General features: G+C 33.7%; 1 non-coding gene across 1 annotated transcript; it reads right to left on the bottom strand.

Moving 5' to 3' along the window:
- Nucleotides 1-6,553: 6,553 nt before the first annotated feature.
- LOC119865483 lies at nucleotides 6,554-6,660 on the bottom strand. Its single transcript, XR_005377310.1, has one exon. It is a non-coding gene; the product is annotated as a U6 spliceosomal RNA (small nuclear RNA).
- Between the last annotated feature and the right edge of the window lie 1,314 nt (nucleotides 6,661-7,974).

Genomic DNA, 7,974 nt, shown 5'->3' with positions numbered 1-7,974 from the left:
TTATTTAGTAAATTATAAGAATTTTATAGTGATGTGCAGAAGTGTAGATGGGATCCCAGCTTTACACATTAAGGACATCTGTAGTCACAAGCAAACCAATTACATGACCCTATTGCCTAATAAATACTCATTCTTTGCAACATAAATAAAGGTCTTTTTTTTTTTTTTTTTCAGTTATATTTAGCTTCCGTTGTTCGTATTGCTTGGCAACCATTTTCTCTTCTGATACTACTTTGGAAAAAAAGCCTTTGCTATTATCTCAGTTTCTGTGGTCCTAGTGAAGTGACCTCATCTATTGGCTCTAGGATAGTCAAATGACCCAGACCTGACTAATCAGCATAAGCCATCCTTTAGGTCAGAGTGATTGGTTCAATGATGGACATGTACCCAAGCTGATACAGGAGAAATCACTTCCAGGACATTTTTTGGAGATATTCACACATTCAGGAAATGTGTAGATATTGTACCTTGTTAATGCTTTATATTTTCTAAAAGAGTACATCCCTATAAAATACAAGTACATCGAGTTATAGCTTCGTTGACCTATAAATCTACATATATCAGCAATATATTTCTTTCATTTTTTGAGTAAATTAAATTACTTATTGTAATTTGTAACACAAATTGGATAGTACGCAAATTAGTTGTAAATCATCCTAATGAGTTCCAAAATTTTGTAGATTTTAGATATTATTGATGTGATCTTTTATTTTTATTTTATTTTATTTTATTTTTTTTTTTTTTGCATGCATCTGTCCCTTGCTAAGTAATCTTCCACCCAGGTGTTGATTTGAAATAGGAAATGACTTTAACCTCTTTCAATGACTTCTCCATCCTCACAATCTAATTTTAGAACATTTTCATCATCATCAAAAGAAACCCCATGTCTATTAGTTGTCTTGCCTCATTCCTCTACCATCCATCACCATTTACCCTCCCCAGCTTGCCCTGCAACCTATGGCTGTAAGCAACCACTAATTTACTTTCTGTGTCTATCAGTTTGCTTATTTTGGACATTTTATGTAGATGGAGTCATACAACATGAGGTCTTTTTGTATGACTTCTTTACTTAGCATAATGTTTTTAAAGTTCACCAATGTAGTATCCATAAGCACTTCATACCGTGTTTTTTCAATAATAGTGCATTGTGAAGATATGCTATATTTTGTTTAACCATTCATCAGTGAATGGATATTTGTTTTTTTCCATTGTCAAAATACTATGAATAATAATACTATGCATAAGGTATGCACAAAGATTTGTGTGAACAAATGCTTTCATTTCTCTTGGGTGTATATCTAGGAATGGGATTGCTGGACCATATGGGCATAGAGATCTTAAACCCAGGTCTTGCTAACTGTGAACCCTGTTCTGTTTTCCAATTACTCAAGACTGCTTTTTCATCTTCTACATAATTTATTAGAAGGATGTACCACTGAGGTTTTAACTTCAACTTTGTTCTACAAGAAGTTGAATGAATAGTAGTAATTTTCTTCCCTCTGTCCCTGACTTTCCCTAACACACCACCTTCAGAAAATAGTCTTGCCAATTTGTTCTGGGATCTCTTGTCCCAAGGGAAATTAAAGCTATTTGTGTTTCAAAGGCAATAAACAGGCCTCTTGTAGGCCATTTGGGGAAAGGATGGAAGAGTGGAGGATTTGGGCTTTGTGAATTTCCAAGAGAGATTTAGGATGTGTTTTCTAAATGGAGGGTATAGTTGTGTGTATCTATTGGGAGAAATCTGGGGAGCAGTGTGTGAGATGCCCCTATGGCTATGGATAGCTATCAAAGGCACCTCTCTGACTTGTCTGGAGATACAGTGAAGGACCAGAAGGTAACAATAATAAATAGAATTATAGTAAAGGTGGTGACCACCGAAGTTTAGGCATGTTCCCTGATCTCCTGGAGCCATAAATTCCCAGGGTCTATTCATAATCTTGAAGGTGCCAGACTCAGTAATGACCAGAACTGGACTGATTCTGCGAAATCTGGTGGTTGCAGCCATATTGATCTAGGGAAAAAAAAATGTTGCTTAGGTGCTACAAAGGGACTGGCTATAACTGTTTTAAGTTTATAAAAGATCTAAGTTATATGCCCGTCTTTTAAGATATGTAAACTATCATGTTTTTAAATAGCATAAGTAACATTATTATTGGCCTCATAATTTCCTTTATTTCAAATAAACAATAACTGATAGGGTTTCACTGAACCATAGAGAAAACAATTACCAATATATTTTCATATCCATGATGTCCAGATGTGAAAATTGGCAGCCATAGTCATTACTTTTTCTTTCATGCCATTATAAAGCCATTTTTAAAACAAGAGATGGTTATGAAACCTGTTTATCAGGAGACATTTAACAAGTTATATTAAAATGAGCACAACTTTCAGTGACTTTTTTCCTCTTTAATAGTGTATTTTGGTTTCAGTGTTTTTCACATATTTGAATATAGGTACACATATATGTATATATCAATAAACACTTTGAGAAAATGATAGTAGTTGATCATTTATGGATTGTCTAGTAGTTCTTGATATTTCCTAGATGCTAGACATAAATTGTCTTTTCTAACTTTAACAATTAAAGTTTTTGGTGGGTGTGATTTTCATCTTTTTATTGATGAAAAACAGGGACTCAGAAGGTCAAGGAGGTTGCCCAAAATCATACATATAGTAATGTATATTGGTCGAGTTAGTTTTTGATCTTGTTCTTTCCACCATGTTTTGTTCTGAGAATTATTAATTATGATAATGATTCACATTATATTATTATATTCCTAGTATGTGCCAGACACTTGGGTTAGAGTATCAGGGATGAAACAATTGTAGCTACATTCTCCCATATTGTCACTTAAATTTTAATTGTCATCAACATTTCCCTCTTACCTCCTCCTTAACTACTTGATTCTTCCTTCTCATTGCCCTGTTTATATCCTGTAAGCACCATCACCTTTTTTAATGGTGTCCTGATCGGTACACTTCCTGCTCAAGATGTACTAGTAAAACAAGTTATATATGACATAAAGCAAGGAAAACATCAAAGAGGCATTGCATTCACTAGGCTTCCTGGGAACAGCTGAGTGCGAACATTGTCCACAGGCTTAGGTTTAAGGAGAAAAATAATTTACAATGTCAAGTACTATATGGATACATGTACATTTAATGCCACAATCAACCCAAACATATCAATAGGACCTTTGAAGCAAAGTCTTAATGTAATAACATGTAGTTTCAGAAATGCAGAGTAAGTGAAGATAGATGTAGCAATTTCAAAGTACTAGAATTGTTTAAGAAATTAGCCCCAAACTCAGTCTGCTCTAAATCAAATGGATTTATCCTCTTCTAAATATGGGAACCAGGAAGTAACATATTACTTGATTAGATTTTGACCACACACACCTAAACAACCAGGAGGAATCAACCAAAAATATGATAGTAGGATACCAGTTCTCAGCAGACTAAACTTTCATTCTAAATTTTAGGTGTGTGTGTGTGTATATATATATATATACACACACACACACCTAAAAAAAAAATATATATATATATGTATATGACAAAACAAAAACCTCAAATGCCAAAAATAAACCGAAGTGAAATACCATGTAAAGCATTTCTTCCTCCAACCCAAGTATTTCTGTGGGGTAAATCAGCTTGAAGGAATTCAAATTCTGTTTTGATTATGTCACCACTTACATTGCCTGCCCCAGGGATTTATGCCTTGCCTGACTTAGCACCAAAATCCTGAAAATAGAGTGAGCATTTGGCCTGTATACCCCCACTTGAAGAGTATTGGAAATATTAAACTCTGGACTGAGACCAAATGCTCTTACTGGGTCTGAAGATAAAGGATGACTGTCTGAACTTGTTTATTTTTGTAGTGGGGGGTATTAAATTGTATTTCATGTGTTATTGTATACCAAGAATGAATTAGTACTATTTAAAAGCAAATGCAAAAAAATAAAAAAATAAAAAAAATAAAAAAAATAAAAGCAAATGCCTAAAATGTTCATTTTTGAGTTGTTTTGTTTTCAGTAATCCCCCTAGTCTTGCCATTTTTTCATATTCCTTTTTCATTAGTGGGTGCATTTTATGTAATAATAGAACTGTAAAAACACGACATTTTCATTTTGCTTTCGTTTAATTTCTTATCTAAATGTTTAACTGTTCTTCATGATTTTATTCTGTACACACATTTTCCTTCTTAACTGCTTCCTTAAGTGAAAGAGGGATGCATTGAAATACTCCAAGTCAATCTATAGACTTTTTAATATATGTGTTTCTCTGCCTGTGTAGAGAATGTCACATTCATTTAATTTTTATCAGGTTAATACAGAAAAGTGTTTTGGGGCTAATCAACCAGGGCTGAGGTCTACTATGTAAGTTTGTTATCACATTTACCAATACCTTAACATACTCTAGGTTTTATTTCTTTTCCACTGCTGGCTTGTTCTAACCATTCCAAGTTAACATTTAACATGTAACTAATATGCATACATGTTATATATATATATATATATATATATATATTTATATAAAACATATATATATATCTTTAATCATGGTGACTTGAGAGAATATCGATGTTTTGGAACATTTATTAAAGACACCTAATTCAAGAAATAAAACACTGTCAATACCCTAGAAGCCATCATGTCTCTTCCCGGTAATATTCCCTCCCTCTTTCCAAAGGTGATACTATTCTGGCTGTAACACCAGAATAGTCTTGAACGTTTTAAAATTTACCTGCTAGCTTAATAACTTTTGGGTCTGGCCATGTTCACTCAACAAATGCTTATGGAATCATTCATGCTCTTTGTAGAATTTATTTGGATTTTTTATTATATTCTGTATTGTATGGCTCAGTGAATTATTTGATTTTTAAATCATTTTTACTATTGATAAGACTTTGAATTGTTTCTAGTTTTTAGCCATTATCATTATTGCTACTATGAATATTTTTTACATGCCTTCGCATGAACATATGTACCTTTTTCTGTTAGTATATATGTAGGGATGGAGTTGTTGTGTCAAGGGGTGTGCCTATGTTCATTTATCTTAAGTAAATTTTGTTAGTTTTTCAAAATAGCACCAGTTTACACTTCTACTAGCAGAGTGTTAGACTTCCAACTGTTCTGTATTCTCAGTATCACCTGATATTGTTAGTCTTTTTTCATTTCTTTAAAAGTTTTTCTTTTTTTTTTTAAGATTTTATTTAATTATTTGAGACAGAGAGAGAGAGAAAGAAAGAAAGAACAGGGGGGAGAGGCAGAGGGAGAAGCAGACACTGTGAGAAACAGGGAGCATGATACGGGGCTTAATCCCAGGCCCCTGGGATAATGACCTGAGCCAAAGGCAGATGCTTAACCAACTAAGCCACCCAGGAACACTTGACAGGTAGTCTTTTAAAAAATTTTTACCCATTTTGATGTGTGTAGAGTGATATCATATTTGGATTTAATTTGCATTTCTTTGGTAATTAATGAAGGCAAGCACCTTTTAATATCTTTATTATTCATTTGCTTATCCTCTTGTGAAGAGATGATTCCAGTCTTTTGCCCATTTTTCTATTTTCTTTTCTTTTTTATATAATTTGTAGGCATCTTTTACATATATGAAATATAAGCCCTTAGTCAATTATATATACTATTATCATCTTCTCTACCTTTGTGTTGTGATTGTTCACACACCTGAAAAGTTCTAAATTTTCATGTAATCCAACTAATCAACTTTTCTTTTATGGTTAATGTTCTTTATTTTTACTTAAGTAAACTTTGCTGCCCTAAGATCATTACTATATTCTCTGATATTATTTTGTTGAAACTCTATTGTTATCCTTTCATGTTTGGATCTGTGATCTGTTTGGAATTAATTTTTCTGTGTGGTATAGGAAGGGTTCTAGTTTCATCATTTTCCATATGGACCACTAATTCTTCCAGCACAGTCAAGTCTTTTTTTTTTTTTTTTTTTTTTTTAAGATTTATTTGAGAGAGAGAGGCAGAGGCAGAGGCAGAGGCAGAGGGAGAGGGAGAGAGACACTCAAGCAGACTTCATGCCCAGGTGGAGCTAGACATGAGGCTCCATCTCACCACTCTGAGATCAGACCTGAGCTGAAACCAAGATTTGGAAGCTTAACTGGCTGTGTCACCCAGGTGCCGCTAAGAAATATTTAACCACTGTTCTACATGCCACATTCCCCAGATTGTGAGTCTGCTTCTGAAATATTATTCTGCTCCATTGGTTCATATTTGTCTATTTTTGCAGCAAGAGAAACTACCTTTATTATACCTTAATAGTAAGTTCTAATGTCCAGTAAAAGAATATAGAGTAGTATCCAACTTGTTTCCTCCTAAAGACTGTTTTTGGCTATTCTTGGCCATTTAAATTCATATGTCTTTGATTACATCTCAGTTAAGGTATTTTTAATTTCGGCCTGATTAGATCTCAATTCTGCAGTAATGAAGTCTCTAGAATCCTTTATGCTTTTTGCAGAGCCACCAGTAACTTTATAATTGTACTTCTGAATTGAATTTTTAACATTATATTTTAAAAAAATATGGAATACTTCACGAATTTGTGTGTCATCCTTGCACAGAGGCCATGCTAATCTTCTCTATAGTGTTACAATCTTAGTGTATGTGCTGCTGAAGCAAGCACTCATATGCCTTTGAGAATCAGATTGACACACAAAAGTTCTGCTGGAATTGTCATTTGCATTGCATTGAATCTAAAAAGTAATTTGGGGAGCACTCATATTTTTAAAAATCTTAAGTCTTCCAGTCCAAGAATTTAGATTTATTATGTTTTTCTATATATTTACATATTCTTTATTTTTATATATGTATATATATATATATATTATTTTTTGGTAGAGAAGTCTGCTATACTTTTGTTGGCAGATCTTCACTTCTTAGGTACTAAAAACCTTTTATTTTATTTTATTTTTTTAAAAGATTTTATTTATTTATTCATGAGAGACAGAGAGAGAGAGAGAGGCAGAGACCCAGGCAGAGGGAGAAGTAGGCTCCATGCAGGGAGCCTGATGTGGGACTCGATCCCAGGACTCCAGGATCACACCCTGGGCTGAAGGCAGTGCTAAACCGCTGAGCTACTGGGGCTGCCCCATAAGCCTTTTAAATCTAATATAAATTAATATTTAAAAAGTTTTATTTTCTAACTATTGTGTCTGATTTATGGAAATAAAATTGATTTTATAGTGATTTCATATCCAGTGCTCTTACTAAATTCACTTACTAATGCTAAAGTTATATACTCTTCTGAATTATTTGCATGGAGAACTATGTTAGTCATGTTCTCTTTTATTGTTTTTTGGAAAAGTCTGCATAAAATGGACATAATTTATGAAAAGTTTGAAGGAATTCACAGGTGAAGCATATCTGATCTTGATATTGTCTGTGTGTGTGCGTTTTAATATTTTATTTATTTATTCACGAGAGACACAGAGAGAGAGAGGCAGAGACATAGGCAGAGAGAGAAGCAGGCTCCCTGCAGGGAGCCTGATGTGGGACTCGATCCCTGGACCACGCCCTGGGCTGAAGGCAGGCACTAAACCGCTGAGCCATCCAGGGATCCCCTGTGTGTGGTTTTTTAATAATGATTTTAATTTCTTTGTTAGATACAGAAATATCTGGATTTTCTGTTTCTTAAATCAATTTTGGCAAGTATGTTTTATTTTCAGTTTTTGTTTATTTTCAGAAATTTGTCTATTTTCTACTTACTTTGGGTTTAATTGCTTTCTTTTTCTAGCTCTTTGAGATGAAGCTTAGATTATTCATTTTAACCCTTTTCTTTTTTAATATGTATATTTAATGCTATCAGTTTCCTTTTTGCACAGTATCACTGCATCTTACACATTCAATTTAAAATATTTTTTAATATTCAGGGGGATCCATGTGGCTTTGTTGGTTAAACATCTGCCTTTGGCTAGGTCATGATCCCGTGGTTCTGGGA

This window comes from Canis lupus, chromosome 23 (assembly GCF_011100685.1).
Source record: "Canis lupus familiaris isolate Mischka breed German Shepherd chromosome 23, alternate assembly UU_Cfam_GSD_1.0, whole genome shotgun sequence".
NCBI lineage: Eukaryota > Metazoa > Chordata > Mammalia > Carnivora > Canidae > Canis > Canis lupus.
Note: the sequence above shows the minus strand (reverse complement) of the source record. Positions and strands in the feature narration are given on the sequence as shown.